Source organism: Ovis aries, chromosome 14 (assembly GCF_016772045.2).
Source record: "Ovis aries strain OAR_USU_Benz2616 breed Rambouillet chromosome 14, ARS-UI_Ramb_v3.0, whole genome shotgun sequence".
NCBI lineage: Eukaryota > Metazoa > Chordata > Mammalia > Artiodactyla > Bovidae > Ovis > Ovis aries.
The window spans coordinates 33,162,235-33,182,364 of NC_056067.1; the positions used below are offsets into that span (position 1 = coordinate 33,162,235).

Consider the following 20,130-nt stretch of genomic DNA (forward strand, 5'->3'; position numbering starts at 1 on the left):
GAGAACACAGGTAAAATGAGAGGCAAATAATACGTTACCCCTAGGTAAAACCTCATCATTTGTTTACAGTAACAGTATTATCTGTCAGGGACTCTCCATGTATTTTTCTGCCTTCTGCCATCCTTTTGCGTATTCTCTACAGTGGAGCTGGAATACTGTTATACGGGGATAAAATATGAGAAGCTCATATTATAGATTCTAGATAGTATCTTCTGTCCAAGGCAGGTTAAGATGAAGGCTTTGCCTGCCGTGGGAGATGTCAAGAGTCAAGTCACTATATGACTCTGACATGGCAAGTTAATATATGTCCCAGTTACTATCTATTAAGAGATCTAACCCAAGCACTTTGTAGGTGTTTAAAATGACTGTACCTCAGTTTACTCATCTGTAAAAGGGGATTCAGTGAGGTAATGACTTATACATGAATAGTTAGCACACTGGCCGACTTGGCCATCTTTGTTTATATCAATCCTGTTAACACTTGTTCTCTTTATTTTGGGCTATATTTGGCTTATTTTTCCCCTGGAGTTTGGGAGGAACTCACCCTTTCATAAACTTTGCCTTGGTTGACTTTTATATATTTAGATCATAGTTTTCTCTGACATGTAAGAGTTAATGTCAACTCTCATACTCTTGTAAGACGAGCAGGTGAATGAGTTTCTTTTTCATGTCCCCTTTCTAAACTCATTTTCTATGTGTAACTAGCATAACTGAGACCATCTTTTCTGAGAATTACACTGGAATATACATTCAAATCAGAAGGCTATTTCTAGCTTTTGACCCTATACGGTTTTCTTTCCTCACAATCACTCTTAATGCCATGGTTTTCCCATTTTTGAGTCACTAATTTCAAGTCAGTTACTTGTTGGGTATAGATTGTATTCAAGCTCTTTTTTCCTCAAATAAGATTTTATTGGTAATGCATTTTGGAAGTTTTTCAATTTCAGTATGGTTTTTGATTTGTTTTGTGTTTGTGTATAGAGTTTTTCTTTTCTCTTTTTTTGAAGTTTAGGGTTTTCTTTTTTCCCTTCACCCATAAGTGGCCATTTAGTCAGAACACTCTTGGGTCACGTGCTTTTCTGTGAAAACACTGAATAAGTTCTTTCATTTCCTGGCATTTACTCTGCTTTTCTAGGTGTCGATCTTTCTTTATCTTTTTTAACAATACACTGGGGGTTTTTGATCTCCATATTTAGATCCTTTCAGCTTCAGAAAATTGTATCTAATTACACCCTTGATGATTGTTTTCTTTCAATTGCTCGCTTTTAATCTTTAGAAATATCTAAAACCGTGTGTGAGTTATAACCGTTCTATCTCTCTGTCCTTACCTCATCTTTTGCTTTGTATTTCTCTGACACATATCAGCTGTTTGATAAACAATCTTGAAGGAAAGAAAAGGAAGAATGGGGGGAGGTGGGAGGGAGAGAGGGAAGGAAAGTTCTGGTCTGGGGACATGTTTTCAGATTTTTCCTACTCAGCTTGGATTTTACTTTCTGATCATGTATGTCTGTCTTCACCATGGGGAGTTAGTGGTTCATCACCCTACAGCTGAGTGTTACCTTCCTTGGGACTTATTCTTACATTCAATTCAGTTCAGTCACTCAGTCGTGTCCAACTCTGCAACCCCATGAATCGCAGCACGCCAGGCCTCTCTGTCCATCACCAACTCCCGGAGTTCACTCAGATTCCCGTCCATCAAGTCAGTGATGCCATCCAGCCATCTCATCCTCAGTCAGCCCCTTCTCCTCCTGCCCCCAATCCCTCCCAGCATCAGAGTCTTTTCCAATGAGTCAACTCTTCACATGAGGTGGCCAAAGTACTGGAGTTTCAGCTTTAGCATCATTCCTTCCAAAGAAATCCCAGGGCTGATCTTCTTCGGAATGGACTGATTGGATCTCCTTGCAGTCCAAGGGACTCTCAAGAGTCTTCTCCAACACCACAGTTCAAAAGCATCAATTCTTCAGCTCTCAGCCTTCTTCACAGTCCAACTCTCACATCCATACACGACCAGAGGAAAAACCATAGCCTTGATGGACCTTAGTCAGCAAAGTGATGTCTCTGCTTTTGAATATGCTATCTAGGTTGGTCATAACTTTTCTTCCAAGGAGTAAGCGTCTTTTAATTTCATGGCTGCAGTCACCATCTGCAGTGATTTTGGAGCCCCCAAAAATAAAGGCTGACACTGTTTCCACTGTTTCCCCATCTATTTCCCATGAAGTGATGGGACCAGATGCCATGATCTTCGTTTTCTGAATTCTGAGCTTTAAGCCAACTTTTTCACTCTCCTCTTTCACTTTCATCAAGAGGCTTTTGAGTTCCTCTTCACTTTCTGCCATAAGGGTGGTATCATTTGCATATCTGAGGTTATTGATATTTCTCCCAGCAATCTTGATTCCAGCTTGTGTTTCTTCCACTCCAGCGTTTCTCATGATGTACTCTGCATAGAAGTTAAATAAGCAGGGTGACAATATACAGCCTTGACAGACTCCTTTTCCTATTTGGAACCAGTCTGTTGTTCCATGTCCAGTTCTAACTGTTGCTTCCTGACCTGCATACAGGTTTCTCAAGAGGCAGGTCAGGCGGTCTGGTATTCCCATGTCTTAAAGAATTTTCCACAGTTTATTGTGATCCACACAGTCAAAGGCTTTGGCATAGTCAATAAAGCAGAAGTAGAAATTTTCTGGAACTCTCTTGCTTTTTCCATGATCCAGCAGATGTTGGCAATTTGATCTCTGGTTTCTCTGCCATTTCTAAAACCAGCCTGACCATCAGGAAATTCACGGTTCATGTATTGCTGAAGCCTGGCTTGGAGAATTTTGAGCATTACTTTACTAGTGTGTGAGATGAGTGCAATTGTGCGGTAGTTGGAGCATTCTTTGGCATTGCCTTTCTTTGGGATTGGAATGAAACTGATCTTTTCCAGTCCTGTGGCCACTGCTGAGTTTTCCACATTTGCTGGCATATTGAGTCCAGCACTTTCACAGCATCATCTTCCAGGATTTGAAATAGCTCTACTGGGATTCCGTCATCTCCACTAGCTTTGTTCATAGTGATGCTTTCTAAGGCCCACTTGACTTCACATTCCAGGATGTCTGGTTCTAGATGAATGATCACACCATCATGATTATCCGGATTATGAAGATCTTTTTTGTACAGTTCTTCTGTGTATTCTTGCCACCTCTTCTTAATATCTTCTGCTTCTGTTAGGTCCATACCATTTCTGTCCTTTATCGAGCCCATCTTTGCATGAAATGTTCCCTTGGTATCTCTAATTTTCTTGAAGAGATCTCTAGTCTTTCCCATTCTGTTGTTTTCCTCTATTTCTTTGCACTGATCGCTGAGGAAGGCTTTCTTATCTCTCCTTGCTATCCTTTGGAACTCTGCATTCAAATGGGAATATCTTTCCTTTTCTCCTTTGCTTTTCGCTTCTCTTCTTTTCACAGCTGTTTGTAAGGCCTCCCCCAACAGCCATTTTGCTTTTTTGCATTTCTTTTCCATGGGGATGGTCTTGATCCCTGTCTCCTGTACAATGTCATGAACCTCAGTCCATAGTTCATCAGGCACTCTATCTATCAGATCTAGGCCCTTAAATCTATTTCTCACTTCCACTGTAGAATCATAAGGGATTTGATTTAGGTCATACCTAAATGGTCTAGCGGTTTTCCCCTACTTTCTTCAATTTAAGTCTGAATTTGGTAATAAGGAGTTCATGATCTGAGCCACAGTCAGCTCCTGGTCTTGTTTTTGTTGACTGTATAGAGCTTCTCCATCTTTGGCTGCAAAGAATATAATCAATCTGATTTCGGTGTTGACCATCTGGTGATGTCCATGTGTAGAGTCTTCTCTTGTGTTGTTGGAAGAGGGTGTTTGCTATGACCAGTGCATTTTCTTGGCAAAACTCTATTAGTCTTTGCCCTGCTTCATTCAGCATTCCAAGGCCAAATTTGCCTGTTACTCCAGGTGTTTCTTGACTTCCTAGTTTTGCATTCCAGTCCCCTATAATGAAAAGGACATCATTTTTGGGTGTTAGTTCTAAAAGGTCTTGTAGGTCTTCATAAAACCGTTCAACTTCAGCTTCTTCAGCGTTACTGGTTGGGGCATAGACTTGGATAACTGTGATATTGAATGTTTTGTCTTGGAGACAAACAGAGATCATTCTGTCGTTTTTGAGATTGCATCCAAGTACTGCATTTCGGACTCTTTTGTTGACCATGATGGCTACTCCATTTCTTCTGAGGGATTCCTGCCCACAGTAGTAGCTATAATGGTCGTCTGAGTTAAATTCACCCATTCCAGTCCATTTTAGTTCGCTGATTCCTAGAATGTCGATATTCACTCTTGCCACCTCTTGTTTGACCACTTCCAATTTGCCTTGGTTCATGGACCTGACATTCCAGGTTCCTATGCAATATTGCTCTTTACAGCATCAGACCTTGCTTCTATCACCAGTCACATCCACAGCTGGGTATTGTTTTTGCTTTGGTTCCATCCCTTCATTCTTTCTGGAGTTATTTCTCCACTGATCTCCAGTAGCATATTGGGCACCTACTGACCTGGGGAGTTCCTCTTTCAGTATCCTATCATTTTGCCTTTTCATACTGTTCATGGGGTTCTCAAGGCAAGAATACTGAAGGGGTTTGCCATTCCCTTCTCCAGTGGAGCACATTCTCTCAGACCTCCCCACCATCACCCGCCAGTCTTGGGCTTCCCCACGGGCATGGCTTAGGTTCAGTGAGTCAGACAAGGCTGTGGTCCTAGTATGATCACATTGACTAGTTTTCTGTGAGTATGGTTTCAGTGTGTCTGCCCTCTGATGCCCTCTTGCAACACCTACCATCTTACTTGGGTTTCTCTTACCTTGGGCGTGGGGTATCTCTTCACGGCTGCTCCAGCAAAGCGCAGCTGCTGCTCTTTACCTTGGATGAGGGGTATCTTCTCACCACCGCCGTTTCTGACCTTTAACGTGGGATAGCTCCTCTAGGCCCTCCTGGGCCCACGCAGCCACCTCTCCTTAGATGTGGGGTTGCTCCTCCCGGCTGCTGCCCCCAACCTTGGGTGCGGGGTAGCTCCTCTCGGCCGTTCCTGCACCGTCGCAGCCCGGCACTCTCAGCCACTGCCCCTGACCTTGGACGTGGGGTAACTCCTCTTGGCTGCCACCCTTCGGGCATGGGGTCCTCCCAGCTTCTTTCATTTATTTATTAACTGTCTATGAGTAGGGCAGCTCCTCTCAGCTGCGCTAGTGCGCTGGTCGCAGCCGCCTGAGCTTACATTACTCACTCCATTGTTCCCATATCAGACTGTGTTGTAGTTGTTCCCAAGAAGGCTTTCCAATGGTACTTTGGGGTGCCAACTTCCTGTGTTTTACCAAACATTCTATATGTGCCCTCCACATCCCTCTTACACAACAGATCATTCTCAAGATGAAGTTGTTTCTTTCTTTGGCAGTATTCCCAACCACCCCTCTGTCTTACATATATATATATATATATATGTATATATATATATAGAGAGAGAGAGAGAGAAATATATATATATAGAGAGAGAGTAATATATATACTGTACATATATCTATAAGATCTATATATATTAATAAGCGTTCTTGAGTGATGCCACATGGAACTGCTAGTCTGTAATAAGTGTTCTTCCACTGAGGTCCTGACAGACTGAGGTGAGATAATCTACTAATCCATCTGTATGGTTCTCTGATACTCTAAACCAATGACTCAATGAAATGCACCTTTATTGTAAGCATTGCTGCCAGGGCTTTCTTGTCTCTGCCCCAGTACAGCCTTTTCCTTGTAGGAGTGATGGCCCCTCAGATATAAGGGTGCCTGATTGACCTCACTGATTGCTTTCATTTATTTATTAACTGTCTATGAGTAGATACCACTGAGAGTGAACAAGATGTAGGGGAGTCAAATGCTCCTTTTAAGAACACTGCTTTAAATAAATGACTAACTACTTTTACGACTTTAAACCCTGGGTCTGTGAGCCAGGTAAAGACAGTGTGACACTGTAGGTGTGTAGGTGTGTGTGTCTGTGTCTGTGTCTGTGGGTATTGGGTGAAGAGGAAAATAAAATTTTATCCTACATACTCCCATGCATGCAAATTATAGTTCTGTAACCTATCAGTTTTCTTTTTCTCCACTTTTATTTTTAGTATTTGTTAATCCTAGAATCTGAAGAAGGGAATGGCAACCTACTCCAGTATTCTTGCCTGAAAAATTCCATGGACAGAGGAGCCTGGTGGGCTTCAGTCCATGGGGTTGCGAAGAGTAGGACAAGAATACATTCTAATAGAAAATTAACCTAGACTGCAAGCTCCCTGAGGACAGGGACTTTGTACTTGGATCATCAGTGTACCAACGGCCAAGTCCACATAAAATGTTCAGTGAATAAACAAGTGATTAAATAAAGGTTGAGATGAACCAGACCCAGATATTTTTTAATATCATGGATAATAATCTCCATTTCTTTCTATTTATCCTATTTCTTTTAGTTCACAAATACATTTCTCAAATTTTTAAATTAGAAAGATTTTCCTACCAGCATCCAGCACATAGTAATGATTTTAAAGGAAATCTTAAATTATTTTCCTTTATAAATTTCAGTATTTCCATTTCTCATGTGTGATGATAAAAAATGTTGAATTAACAGAATTAGTTCACATGATATCAAGCAGTTTGGCATACACATTAAAAAGTAGCAAGACTACTATGGTTAAAGCAAAAAAACAAAATAGTCTTTTCTTTTTCATCAAAGTCATCAAAGGACATTTGCAAAACAAGGGAAGAAAATATTCCCATAACCCCAAGACTGAAATGCAGTCACTAGTAACATCTCCATATGTGTCCTTCCAGACCCCTTGTTCCACGTGGAGCTTCATGGCTCGGGGTGTGAAGTGACCCACCAGCCAGACTCCAACGGGAGGGTCGAATCATGGTGTTTAGGAAAAGGCATGGAATCTACAGCTCTGCAGCTGACACAGTCCCTTTATCATTCGTATCTTCCCAGTTTGAAAAATAATTGCTGCTACCAAAACCCCTCCACAGTTCAATGTCCTAGGGCAAACAAAGAGAAGTCAGATGAGGGACCAGAAATCAGAAGAAGCCACACAGAACAAAGCAGAGGTGTGGCTGTACACGGTGGGGCGTGGAGGAGAGCAGGATGCCTTTCATGTGGTTTTACAATAACTTGGTTATTCACATTCTACCAATTGAACAGACTCTAATAACAGAAACTGGAAAAGTCTGCAGCTCCCAATTACGGGCCTGACCCACAGAAGTGTTGCCTTGAGGCAAGTCTATAATGTGTCCAGAAGGGCACGGGGAGAGAACGTGGCTGGCAAAAATGAGTCATCTGAGCAGAAAGATGATTCTCATAGTAAATACAAGCCAGACATTTTACCATATCCTACTAAGAAGACATTGTTGCTTTTTATTAAGGTCCTGCTTCGATATATCCAAAGGTTATCTGAATTATGGCTATGTTAACCATCCAGAAATCTCCATCAAGTTTTCATCTCAGATTGGGTTCCACCACACTAACCCCTCGTTGAGGGCCATTGTTAAATCCTAAATTATTAATAGATCTCATTCTTTACCCTCAGACTTCATACAACCCATTAACTACAGAAATCCAAGTCAGGCCCAAACTAATGCAAGATACAGGTTTAAGCTTCCGACACCCAATGTGGACAGAGCAGATATAAGACCTACCACTCGCTCCACAGGAAAGGGCCCTTTCCAAAGGCATTCTTGTGTGAGTGTGCCAAATTTTACATATTATTAAATATAATTTGATGTGTTTGCCTTTTGCAGTTAAACCTTTCAATATGTATTACATGGGGCTTCCAAGGTGGCACTAGTGGTGAAGAACCTGCCTGCCAAGGCAGCAGACAGAAGAGGTGCGGGTTCCATCCCCAGGTTAGGATGATCTCCTGGAGCAGGAAACGGCTAAGCTACTCCAGTACTCTGGCCTGGAGAATCCCATGGGCAGAGAAGCCTGGCGGGCTACAGTCTATACGGCTGAAAAAAGCTGGACACGACCGAAGTGACTTAGCACATGTGTTATAGAGCGTTTTGCTTCTTTTTGTTCACGTAATATTCAAAAAGCTCCATTTTATTACATGGCTATCAAAGCCTTCATTTTAATAATTGCAAGATAACCCATGCAGTGTACACACCATCATCTATCTCTTCTACCTTCGGAGATCTAGGCTGAGGAAGTTACTTTTTAAAATTCCAATGTAAAATATTTTCTGGGAAAGCTTAATGATTCATGCTAAGGGTTTAGACTTTTTGATGCTATATGAAGACAGATGTCATCCATTGAAAAAAGGAATTCTGTTTTATGTGGCCATTTTTTTTTTTTTAGCACAACCAACCAATTCTCTCTGTTTATATAAAATAGCTACTTACACATTACAGCAATTACACAAGCAGCTACGTCATATAAAGGCGCCAAGGGATGGGGCACCACTTCAGAAACGGATCTGGAATCATAAAAGCAACAGACCCAGCGACACACACACTTCTCCTGTGGTTAGGGGTTGCCTACCTTGGTTCCTAACTCATATCTGGATGTTTTCTGGGAGGAACCAGCCCCGGAAGTTAGATGGAGGAACTGAAGAGATTTGGGAAGGAAGAGGAAGGCTCTAACAAGAGATGATCGGGCCTCCTCTTTTCAAAACTACAACTAAATGATGACTTTCCTCTGTCATACATAATTTTGCTCTGAGGTTTGGCAATTTCTGAGTAAAACAAATAAAAAATAGGATGTGCAGTCATGTGAAACACCTTTGGTTAAGTTGTCCTGAGAATGACTAAATTCAAGACACAAGTGTTGGGGACGGGGAGGGGGAAGGATGAACACATGCATTTAATATGCGATAGATAGACACTCCAGACAAGGGGCGGGGGTCAGCACGGGGCAGGGTCTTCCCTGAGGGGCAACAGTATTTCACTACAGGCATCGTTTAAAAAGGAACTTTGGGACTTCCCTGGTGGTCCAATGGCTAAGACTCTGCATTCCCAATGCAGGGGGCCTGAGTATGATCCCTGGTAGGGAACTAGGGATAGTTACGGCTATGGTCTTCCCAGTGAATATACACGGTTGAGAGAGCTGGACTGTAAAGAAAGCAGAAAGCTAAAGGATTGGTGTCTTCAAACTGTGGTGCTGGAGAAGGCTCCTGAGAATCCTCTGGACAGCAAGGAGATCAAACCAGTCAATCTTAAGGGAGATCAACTCTGAATAATCACTGCAAGGACTGGTGCTGAAGCTGAAGCTTCAGTATTTTGGTCATTTGACGCCTGACGCGAACAGGTGACTCACTGGAAAAGTCCCTGAGGCTGGAAAAGATTGAGGGCAGAAGGAGAAGAGAGTGTCAGAGGACGAGATGGCTGGACGGCATCACCGATGCAATGGACACAAACTTGGGCCAACGCTGGGAGGTGATGAGGGCCGGGGAGGCCTGGCCTGCTGCAGGCCATGAGGCACAGAAAGCAGGACATGACCGGGTGACTGAACAACAGCAGGGAACCAGATGCCATGTGCCACAGCTAAAGCGCTGCAACTAAGGCCTGGCACAGCCAAATTTAAAAAAAAATTGTTTTTAATTTTCAAATGGAAATTGTGTTATTACTTTCCTATTTCCTATCGACAACACACTGCCACTACTACCTGCACTCAGGGCAGACCACCCCCATTTCCCCAATCTTAGCTTGCCACTGGTTTTCACACATATATCTTATTATCCTTACAAAACAAAATCAATGGGTTTAGTTATTAGCCCCATTTTAAGGGAAAAAAGCTGAGAGAATTTAAACAACTTGCCCTTGGTCATACAGCTAAGAAGAAGTCAAGTCAGGATTTGAACTCAGAGCATGCTGATTTAAAAGCTTACCTTCTGTAAAATATGCTAACGCACAGGAATGGTGACAAGAGCTTTTCTTCAGAGATAGAGAGGGAAGAAGCGTGAGAGGGGAGAGTATCAGAGAGAATCACAGAGTGGTTGCTTTTATAGCTTTTGGCCTAAGATTTGTCCCTTTTTACTTCATCATATTTTCATTTTTTTCTGGTTACCATTTGTTGTGGGCTGAATTACATCCCTCCAAAATGCATACGTTGAGGTCCTAGCTTCAAGAATCTCAGCATGTGACTATATTTGCACACAGGGTCTTTAAAGGGGTCAATGAGTTAAAAGAGTTCATTACGGTGGGTCCGTTTCAGTATGACCAGTGGTTATAAAAAGAGGAGACTTTGACACAGAGGGAAGCCCATGTGAAGACACGAGCCACACCTACAAGCCAGGTTGAGGGATCTGAGAAGAAACCCACCCTGCTGACACCATGATCTTGGACTCTGGCCTCCAGAACCTCGAGAAAATCAATGTCTGTCATTTAAACTGCCCGGTCTGTGGTATTTCATTATAGCAGCATTGGCTGACGCATACACCATCATCAAGACTTAGACAGAGGCTGCCCTTTGGGCAGAGAGTGGTCTGCTCCAGACTGAGTCCCCACCAAGCCATTCTCATAGTGTGATCCGCCTGCTGGATTATTTTAGCTCCCCAGGATCAAGCTAAAACACACGTTTGTACCCACAGGAGCGATGGGGCTAGCTCCAGATCGACATTCCTATAAGGGCGCTACCCCACCTTTCCCTTTTGTCAAGCAGATATTCCACTTCTCAGAAAGCTGTATTAAATGTGCACTGGCCCTCGTTTGGTAGCTACTGAATCAGGGCCTTAACCAAACATGAAATGACAGAACTGTTTCCAGAGAAGGATTAATTGAGCCAACTCAAGGCAAACACAATGTATTTTGGCATTGCTTTTGACAGATGGAAATAAAACAAACATTAGCAACCGGATTGTAGCTAACAATATGCAAAATTAAAGAAGGTACCTTTTTTAACTTAGTCTGGGAGCCCACTGGCTTTTCTTCTAAAAATCTGCAGAAAGAAAAAGACAGAGCTGTTAATCTCATTACACAACCAGTTAGCACATGCAAACAAGGGGAATTAAAAGCCTCTGCATTCAGGGGAGGAAACAGATATTTGACACATATATTTATTAAGGAGACTGGACTGGAAAATAGCATGGCTATATTAATCAGAAATGGTGTAGAAAACACTTAAATAATATAACAAAATGCACACAGACAGCATAAACTGTTTACAAATGGATGCCTAAGGTCTAAGTATTTTTATTTGAAGGTTAAGTTTTCAATTAATTTTTTTCAGCTTGTTGCCATCTCTTCCAAGCATCACTGTTAATTGCGTAAAAAAAAAAAAAAAAAGAAGAAGTCTCTGCATGTTTGAATTCTGGACATGGAGGCCAGAAGCTGTCAGCCATCTAATAGGCCTCAGAGTATTGGGGTAGAAATCAAAACTGCTGGGAAGAAGCTGAAAGCAAATGTCAGGCTCTGAGAAGCCAATGGATTGGTTTCAAACCTCTTCTTCATTTGCTCAGTTTTTCAGAGGTAGCCTGTCACTGAAGAGGGCAAACAGAAGCATTCCACTGTTGGGAATTGCCAAATATCCCAACCTAAAGGGGTCTGCGACAGACAGGGCCTATATGGACACAAACTCAGTGGATCAGCAGAGAAGGGACCATCTGCATCCTACTTCTTTAGAATGGAGTAATATACATGTCAACTTCCCTGGTGGCTCAGACGGTAAAGCGTCTGTCTGCAATGCCGGAGACCCGGGTTCGATCCCTGGGTCGGGAAGATTCCCTGGAGAAGGAAATGGCAACCCACTCCAGTACTCTTGCCTGGAAAATCCCATGGATGGAGGAGCCTGGGAGGCTGCAGTCCATGGGGTCGCAAAGAGTCGGACACGACTGAGCGACTTCACTCAATATACACGTCCCTGGCTGCAAACAAGCTTATCTATGGCCACTGGGTTCACTGCCACTGGAGGGCACTCTTCAGGTTAACACTCTCATCGTCTGGGATGATGGGAAACCAGATTTAGGGGACATATGTATACCTATGGCTGATTCCTGTTGAGGATTGACAGAAAACAATAAAATTCTATAAAGCAATTATCCTTCAAGTAAAAAATAAATCAATTTTAAAAAAAAGAAAGTAACTAAGAACTGGGGCTGGGAATAGGGTAATATCTTGAGTTGAGGACAGGATTAGAATGGAGGTTTGGGGTGTAGATACCTTCACCTATGTTTTGGCTGGAAGACATATGTTTGGGCTTGAGGGTCAGATTTAAGTTTGAGGATGATTTTAAATTGAGAATAAAGGAGAACAATGGCACTGAGGATCAAATGGTGATAATGGTGTCTAATTTAAAATAGCCTTGTATGATAGAGAGAACATAGGTGCTTTAAAATAAGACAAATCTAATTTTATAACCCAAATCAATCATGTAAAATTATGCAATCTTATATAAGTCACCTAAATTCTCAGCCTCAGTTTCTTCATCTGTAAAATGAGAAGAGTCTTTATGTTGTACCTTCTAGAAAGAAGCAGTAAAATAATAATGGATAAATGAAAGACTAGACTGATTCTGTTCCCTTCTTCCAAGTGGACATTTGGCATTGTTTGCAGATATTTTTGATGGCCACAACACGACTTGGGTGAGGAGAGCTACCAAAGTCTATTGACCAGAGGTTCAATATCCTGTTACCCACTCTACAGGCACAGGACATAGTCCTAGAAATCATTCAGCCCAAAATGTTCACAGTGTTTATACTGAAAAACCCTAGACTGGATAGGCAGGGTTGGAAGATAGGCAGATGATGGAAGATAGCTTAGCAGCTAATGAAATTGTTTTGGAGAGTTATAGATCATCAATCTATAGATAAACTGATTGATAGATGAGAGATATTCTGATATAGGACACTTAGGCTTCCCTGGCGGCTTAGAGGGTAAAGTGCCTGCAATGCGGGAGACCCGGGTTCAATCCCTGAGTCGGGAAGATCCCCTGGAGAAGGAAATGGTAACCCACTCTAGTACTCTTGCCTGGAAAATCCCATGGATGGAGGAGCCTGGGAGGCTGCAGTCCATGGGGTCGCAAAGAGTCGGACACAACTGAGCGACTTCACCTTCTTTTTTTCACTTTCTAAGCATTCAACAAAGGAAGGGATTTTTTAAAATAAAATCTGAAGATAGGATTCATACCATTAGGGTTAGGATAAAATAGTGGCTAAAGGTACAGGTGTAATAATAATATTAGCAATGAAGTTGTGTCAGCCATCATGGTTAAGTGATTTGTATTCTCATATTTGAGATAGGGTTCATCCAATTCTAAAGCTAAGGTTATGGCGAGTACTATCGATCAAGTAAAAGGTTGGGATCAGGGCTGGAGCTGGGGGACAGTGCATTGGCAGACCCTTCCCAAGGAGCAGCCAAAGCTCGCTAATTAATTTGAAAACATGCAGACAGCCCCGTCAGCATCAAGGATCCTAATCCGAGTCATGGGCAGTTCAAGGAGATGAGAGGGGCAGAAATGATGCGACATACACATGTCAGACTGGCCCACCCACAACGGACAGTAACGGCCGCACACTGATCACCCAGTTCTATGCCAGTCTTTGTATCCAACTCCATGAGGAAGGAGCAGGAGGAAGCTGGAGGGACTGGGGTTTCATGTGCAGGGAGAATGCTAGGACATTCCAATACTGAACCCACGTTGAGAACAGGCAGCTGTTTGCTCCATCTACATTAAGAGAGCAGGAAGTTTATCAGGCTCAAACCAATGAACTCAGCTGCTGCATGTGCTGCTTTGTCCACAGGAATGGCAGGCATCTCCAGAGGCTAGAAGAGGACCTCTGGGGGTCCTGGGAGCACTGGCCTCTGCAGTCGCACCTCACTCTCACAAAGGTGGGTCAGTATGACCACACCGAAGGTTCAAGAAGACAGATATGTAATGCCATCATACAGAAGGACAAAGCAGCCTAAAATACTGCACAATGGGCTGGCTTGGAGAAAGACTGCTGGAACAGAATAATAATTGTCTGAATGGAAAGTGGTAAAGCAGAAAGAGAGGGACAGACTTGGCAATACTCACCTGCAACATCCAGGAGAAGGGTCACTGGATCTGGGAACAGGAGCAAACTGGCCCATGAACAGCCTCTCCGGTAAACAGCTGGTTTGGTTCCCAAGTCTCCTGAGTGGCTGTTGTGAAACATCCCTGACCCCATCCATCACCCAGTGCTTTTATCCAGCCATCACCAGAAAGTCAGTTCCTGGTTATTCAGTGCAGCAAGTCGAAGCCCTGGTGGGATGACATGAACCTCCTTGTTTCTGGGAAGATCAGTATATTCATATGAATTTATAGGCTGCAGATTGGTTTGAACATGTCCCTTGAATCTAATTTCTGGGGCAACTCCCTGTGGGCTGGAATTCCTCCTATGTTCTGCCAAACAATCTTGGTGATAAAAAGAGAAGTCAAAGTCTGAACTGCACCAACTTTGCTGTCATACTCCTGATGGGCTCCTAAAAAACAAACACACACAAAACAACTTTAGTGAAATAGAACGTATATATCATAATGTTAACTCATTTTAAGTGTGCAATTCAATGATTTATGTCCTAGTTAACCTATATAGCATGCAACCACGACTACAATTCCAGTTTTGAACTTTTCTATCAGCTCCAGAAGATCCTCATGCTCATTTGTAATTAATCCCTGTTTCCACCTCCTAGCCCCAGGCAACCACTGATTGGTTTACTGTCTCTGTAGATTTGCCTTTTCTGGGTATTTCACATAAAGGGAAAGATATCTTATACAGTCTTCTGCATTCGGCTGCTTTCAACCAGCATAATGCTCTTTTGGATTTGCCCATGCTGTAGCCAGTATCAGTACTTCATTCTTTGTTATGACTACATAATATTCTCTCATGTGGGTATTCCATATTTTGTCTACCTGGTTCATATGTTGAAGGCCTTTTGTGCTGTTTCCACTTTTTGGCAATCACAACTAGTACTGTCATGAACTCTGGTGTGTGAGTCTTTGTGTAGAAGTGTTTGCATTTCTCTGTTAGGTATCCTGGAGTGGATTTGCTGGGTCACTTGGTAAATTTATGTCTTCCCTGGTGGTGTCTTAAGCAGTCAGTGACCCAGTGTCCTTCTCGGCATTGTGTAGAGTAACAATAGGAGAGCCTGATAACTTTATCAACTATGTGTTTACAGCACTCATCCCCTAAGAGCCTCCCTACTAGGACTCGTAAGGCAAGCAGGCAAAGTCACTTCAGTAGCTCTACCTTTATATTAAGGACAGCCTCCTAGTAGTCACATCTGTGGTTGTGATTTCAATATGATGATTCTCTAAAATACATAAAAGCATCCTAAAGACTTGACATCACATAAGACGCTACTGTGATATTACTGCCGTTGTTAGCATTATTCACTTGTCATCTGCAGTTTGGAAGGATGGGGTTTTAAGCTCCATGTGGCAGGATCAGGAAGCAGCGAAGATCTAATGCAAAGTGCCCTTGACTCTGATGCTTGGTTCATCACTTCCACTCGCAGTGACAGAAACTTCCTTACAGTGATTTGTCTTCTTAAGCTCTAATTGCTTCACTTTGAAAAATGGTGCCACCAACCTCAACACTCAGAATTTCCACAGGATTAAACAAATTGGCAACACATTTAATCTACTCCCATGAGGCTATTGGGTGGTTAAATTACTTGATCCAAATTTTAATCTAGAAAGGTTGTATATCTGAAAAGAAAAATTTCAAAAACTAAAATATGTTGCAGGATGGGCTGTGTAAGATTCTGAGGCCAGTTCTGCATCACCTCCGGGTGTCTTACAATTTAAGACATTATCAATTTGGAGATTACGTCAGGTATCACAGATTAACGGCTTAGTCCTACAAGACTCCCCCACCACCTTCAGAGGACAGTCATAAGCCCAAGTTGTCACCTGTTCTTCTGATCGACCAGCTACAGAGTGGAGGTTCCAACAACCCCAAACCCCTCCTCAGTTCAGTTCAGTTCAGTCACTCAGTCGTGTCCGACTCTTTGCGACCCCATGAATCGCAGCACGCCAGGCCTCCCTGTCCAGCACCAACTCCCGGAGTTCACTCAGACTCACGTCCATCGAGTCAGTGATGCCATCCAGCCATCTCATCCTCCTAGGGTTTGTTTAATTTGCTACAGCAACTCACAGAACTCAGAGAAACATTCACTTACTAGATTACACTTTTATCATAGAAAGACAGAACTCTGGAATAGTCAGATGGAAGAGATGCATAGGGCAAAGCACAGAGTTTCCATTCCTTCTCCAGCCAGCCATCCTCCAGGACTCTCCACCTGTTCACCAACCAGAAGCTCTCCAAACCCAGGCTTTTGTTTCATGCAGAAGCTTCATGACACAGGAATGATTGAGTACATCACTGGCCATGGTGACTGACGTCAGTCTCCAGCCCCTTCCCCCTCCCAGCAGATCGGGGGCAAGACTGGAAGTTCCAACTCTCCAATCACATGGTTGGCTCCCCAGGCAACCAGCTTTGGGCTGCCAATCATCTCCCTTAGTTCTAGGGGATTTTCAGACGTAAGCTCATTAACAAAACCTAGGTGTGGTTGAAAGAGAATTGTTAGGAATAAGAAGATACTCGTTTCACCTTTATGACTCTGCAGCCCTTTCAGGAATAAAGGACAAGAGACCAAACATCACAGCAAAAGATACTTTCACTGGTCTTATGTCTCAGAACGTCCAAGCTTTGAGCCAGAAACAGAACAAAAACAAAACATATATTTCTTATTATAGGTCACCTATCACACTGCTTCATTTTATTCACTTGCTCGTTTCATTTCTCTTGGGGATTTATTTGTACAGGATTTTGGTATCTTTCTTTTAAATAGAAATAAACAACAAAAGTAATAGCACAACACATTGCTAAGTCCTTTTGAAATGTGTGTTTATATCAGTGATTATCATTTGGATGATTAAAACCTGTGGCTGTCAAGCCTGGTTGCTCATTAGAATCACCTGGAGAGTAACAGCGTGCCGGGGCCGCTGGGAGAGGTTATAGAACTTGCCTGAGGTAACACATCTAAGTCGTGACGCCAACAGGACTTAAAGCCAGGTCTCTAGATTAGTCCAGTACTCCGATTCCTGCACCATATTTTCTAAAAAGAAAATTGAACTAGAATTAAATTAAAATTAACTTAAGCAATGCAAGTCCTGGAGTGGAGAAAGAACAATCTGAGTCCTTGGCAAAAATATACGGACGAGTGGCAATAAAGCACTCACCGGGAACAAGTCCACAGGAGGGCCGCATCTAGCCCGGCCCAGCGTATGCTGAAGCCAGGGCCTGGTTTGTTATAAAACTGCTTACTGTGAAGAAGTTCAGAGAGAAGTGGAGAATCTAAAGGGATAGATAAATCTATAAGCAAGACTACTGAGTTGGTAAAATGCCCAGCTCAGCAGTTCAGAGCCCAAAACAGAAAGGCTCTGTGAGCAGGTGGGTGCCTTTGTTATGGTAATCAGCTCTGGGCCCGAGAAGCCATGAGGCCATCAGGGTTTCTGGGATGCTCTGAGGGGAATGAGTTGACCAGGGAAGCAGAGAAAACAGGTAACCTGGTGACACCTGGGTGGGGCTACTAACTTTTGACCCCTCTGCCTCCAAGGCCAGAGTAAATCCCAACTCAGGAATCACTGGGGATTGATGGGGAAGATGCTGAAGAATACACTTGAAGAAAAACTCGAGAACAGAATGGGAGTTCAAGATCATCAAGACAAGCCCCTCATTTTACAGGTTAAAGAAAACGAAGACCAGAGAGGAGCAGTGACTGCTCCAAGGCCATAGAACCAAGTGGATGGCAGCTCCAAGCCTCCCTGCCTGGTGGTTCTTCCACCACTGAAAACCAAGCATGAAAACATGGACAAAATGCAGACAAGCCCCAGTGACCATCAGGGAGAAGAGATTCGGGGGCTCCTTTACAGGCACTGTCACTCTGTTCTGCCCTTCCCCTCCCTCCTCCAGCCCCCTCCGCTCCATGGAGGGAGCTGTCACTTGGCTTCCACTCTGTTACAGGGACTGAGAGAACAGCACGGAAATATGGTGCTTTGCAGTGTGTCTTGGGGTTAGTCACTTCATCTGGGTGGGCCTTGGGTTCCTCTTAAGTAAAATGGTGAGTGTGAAAAGACAGTTCTAATGATACACATTATGCCTAGTACCCTCTCTAAACCAGGAATTGGCAAACTACAACCGATTCTGGCCTGCCATCTGTTTTGTAAGTAAAGTTTTATTGGAACTCAATTACATCCAATCACTAACGTATTCTCTATGGATGCTTTTAGAGCTGAGTAGCTGCAACAGAGATCATTGCATAGCCCACCAAGCTGAAAATATTTATGAGCTGTCCCTCTACAAAAATTCTGCTGCTTCCTATAAAACAAACACTCTGCCTACTACCTGTGACACACACACAGGCAGTCTACCATATATTTATATATTGTCCAGATACTTTTTCTGCTTATGTTTTTGCTTTTAGAAGGAAACTATTTCAAACATATAGCTAAACACAAAGACAAACTCAATAAATGATCCTTGTATACCCTGTTTTAACTGATGATAATATTCAGATTTTTATGTTTTTAAAATATTGTATCATAGCAATCTATATTTATAAGTAAACGTAAACTATTTTAGAAGAAGGAAGAAAAGACATGCACACACGTACCTAGAACTAAGTGACCTAAGACTTCAGCACTACTGTCACACGATTACTGCCGTTCTGTTTGGCTTTTCAGATGGGAAAGATGGTCTCCCTGATGAGCTCCATGGTCTAAACTACAAGACACACGTTTTACCAGATTCAGAAAACAATCATGAGTTTTTTCAATTGAATAGTTTAATATTAAATTAAAAAGGCCATTTTAGTTAGGACATTTGACCATAGTTACCTTAACTAGCAGTTCTTGATGTACTGCTTAAATGCTACTATAAATAGGGCAAGATACAAAGAAAATAAAGATTGATATTGAGTTAAATGCCTTTTTCTATCCATACTTATCCTTAATCCGCTTGGTAAAATCTCAATCATAGGAATCCATCTTAAGAGAAATGTCCTTTACTAATCACTATTTCTTTCATTAGAAAAAGCAAAACCTTTGAGACTTCTCTGGACACCAAGGTTTACACAACTTAATTTGAAGTCAAAGCCCCTACAGCCATTTGGTTCCTTAGTGACCAGGTCCCAGCTCACATATACCCAAGGACAGACATTTGTTTCATACTCTTTAGACGTAACAGAGATGGAAATGGACGTTTCTGCCTCTCTCATTCGATTTCATCATCATCAGTATTTGCCTTCCATAACCTCATAATGTTTCTTCACAGTATTCTTCATTTGTCCTTTTGAGGCTCTTTCATGGCGTGTGTGCATGTGCGTGTGTGTGTGTGTGTGTGTGTGCAAGCACGCATGCACACATAAATAGCACCTGCTTTCTAATCCTCTTTCATTCCCTCCCATCAATAACAGGGCTGGGAATGAGGAAACATAAACCAGCACTGAGGGCTCACCTCTGAAAAGTCTCCCTGACCCATGTTCCTCTGATACGGAGCTTAAAGATGCACCAGGGGGGAAAGGGAAGGGGGAGGGGTAAATTGGGAGACTGGGATTGACAGATACACACGACTATATTTAACTAATAAGGATCTACCGTTGAGCAAAGGGAAGGCTCCGCAATACTCTGTAATGGCCTATATGGGAAAATAAGCTAAAAAGAAGGATACATGTGTATGTACAACTGATTCACTATGCTGTACAGCAGAAACTAAACAACATTATAAGTCAACTATACTCCAGTCAAAATTAATTTAAAAACATACAGTGAGATTCAAGTAAGTATTTCATATAAATAAACCTGCTACAGAAATATCAATATATGTTTATTCAATCAATTCTTCAAATTCATAGACTCTTGTGACCCATGGACTGCAGCCCGCCAGGCTCCTCTGTCCATGGGATTTTCCAGGCAAGAATACTCGAGTGGTTTGCCATTTTCTTCTCAGGGGGATCTTCCCTATCCAAGGATCGAACCCAGGTCTCCTGCACTACAGGCAAATTCTTTACCAACTGAGCTACCAAGGAAGCCCAGACCAGAATACCATGAAACAAATTTAACATCATTTCACATGCAGAACTACCAACTTTA

At 42.5% G+C, this 20,130-nt stretch overlaps 1 long non-coding RNA gene across 1 annotated transcript in view; it reads right to left on the reverse strand.

Moving 5' to 3' along the window:
* Nucleotides 1-10,802: 10,802 nt before the first annotated feature.
* Nucleotides 10,803-20,130, reverse strand: part of LOC121816492 (uncharacterized) — a 251,071-nt gene continuing 241,743 nt past the window's right edge. The window contains exons 3-4 of the long non-coding RNA XR_006056116.2: nucleotides 14,029-14,456; nucleotides 10,803-10,953 (exon numbers count right to left, since the gene is read on the reverse strand). This is a non-coding gene — a long non-coding RNA (uncharacterized LOC121816492). The remainder of the gene's footprint in view (nucleotides 10,954-14,028; nucleotides 14,457-20,130) is intronic.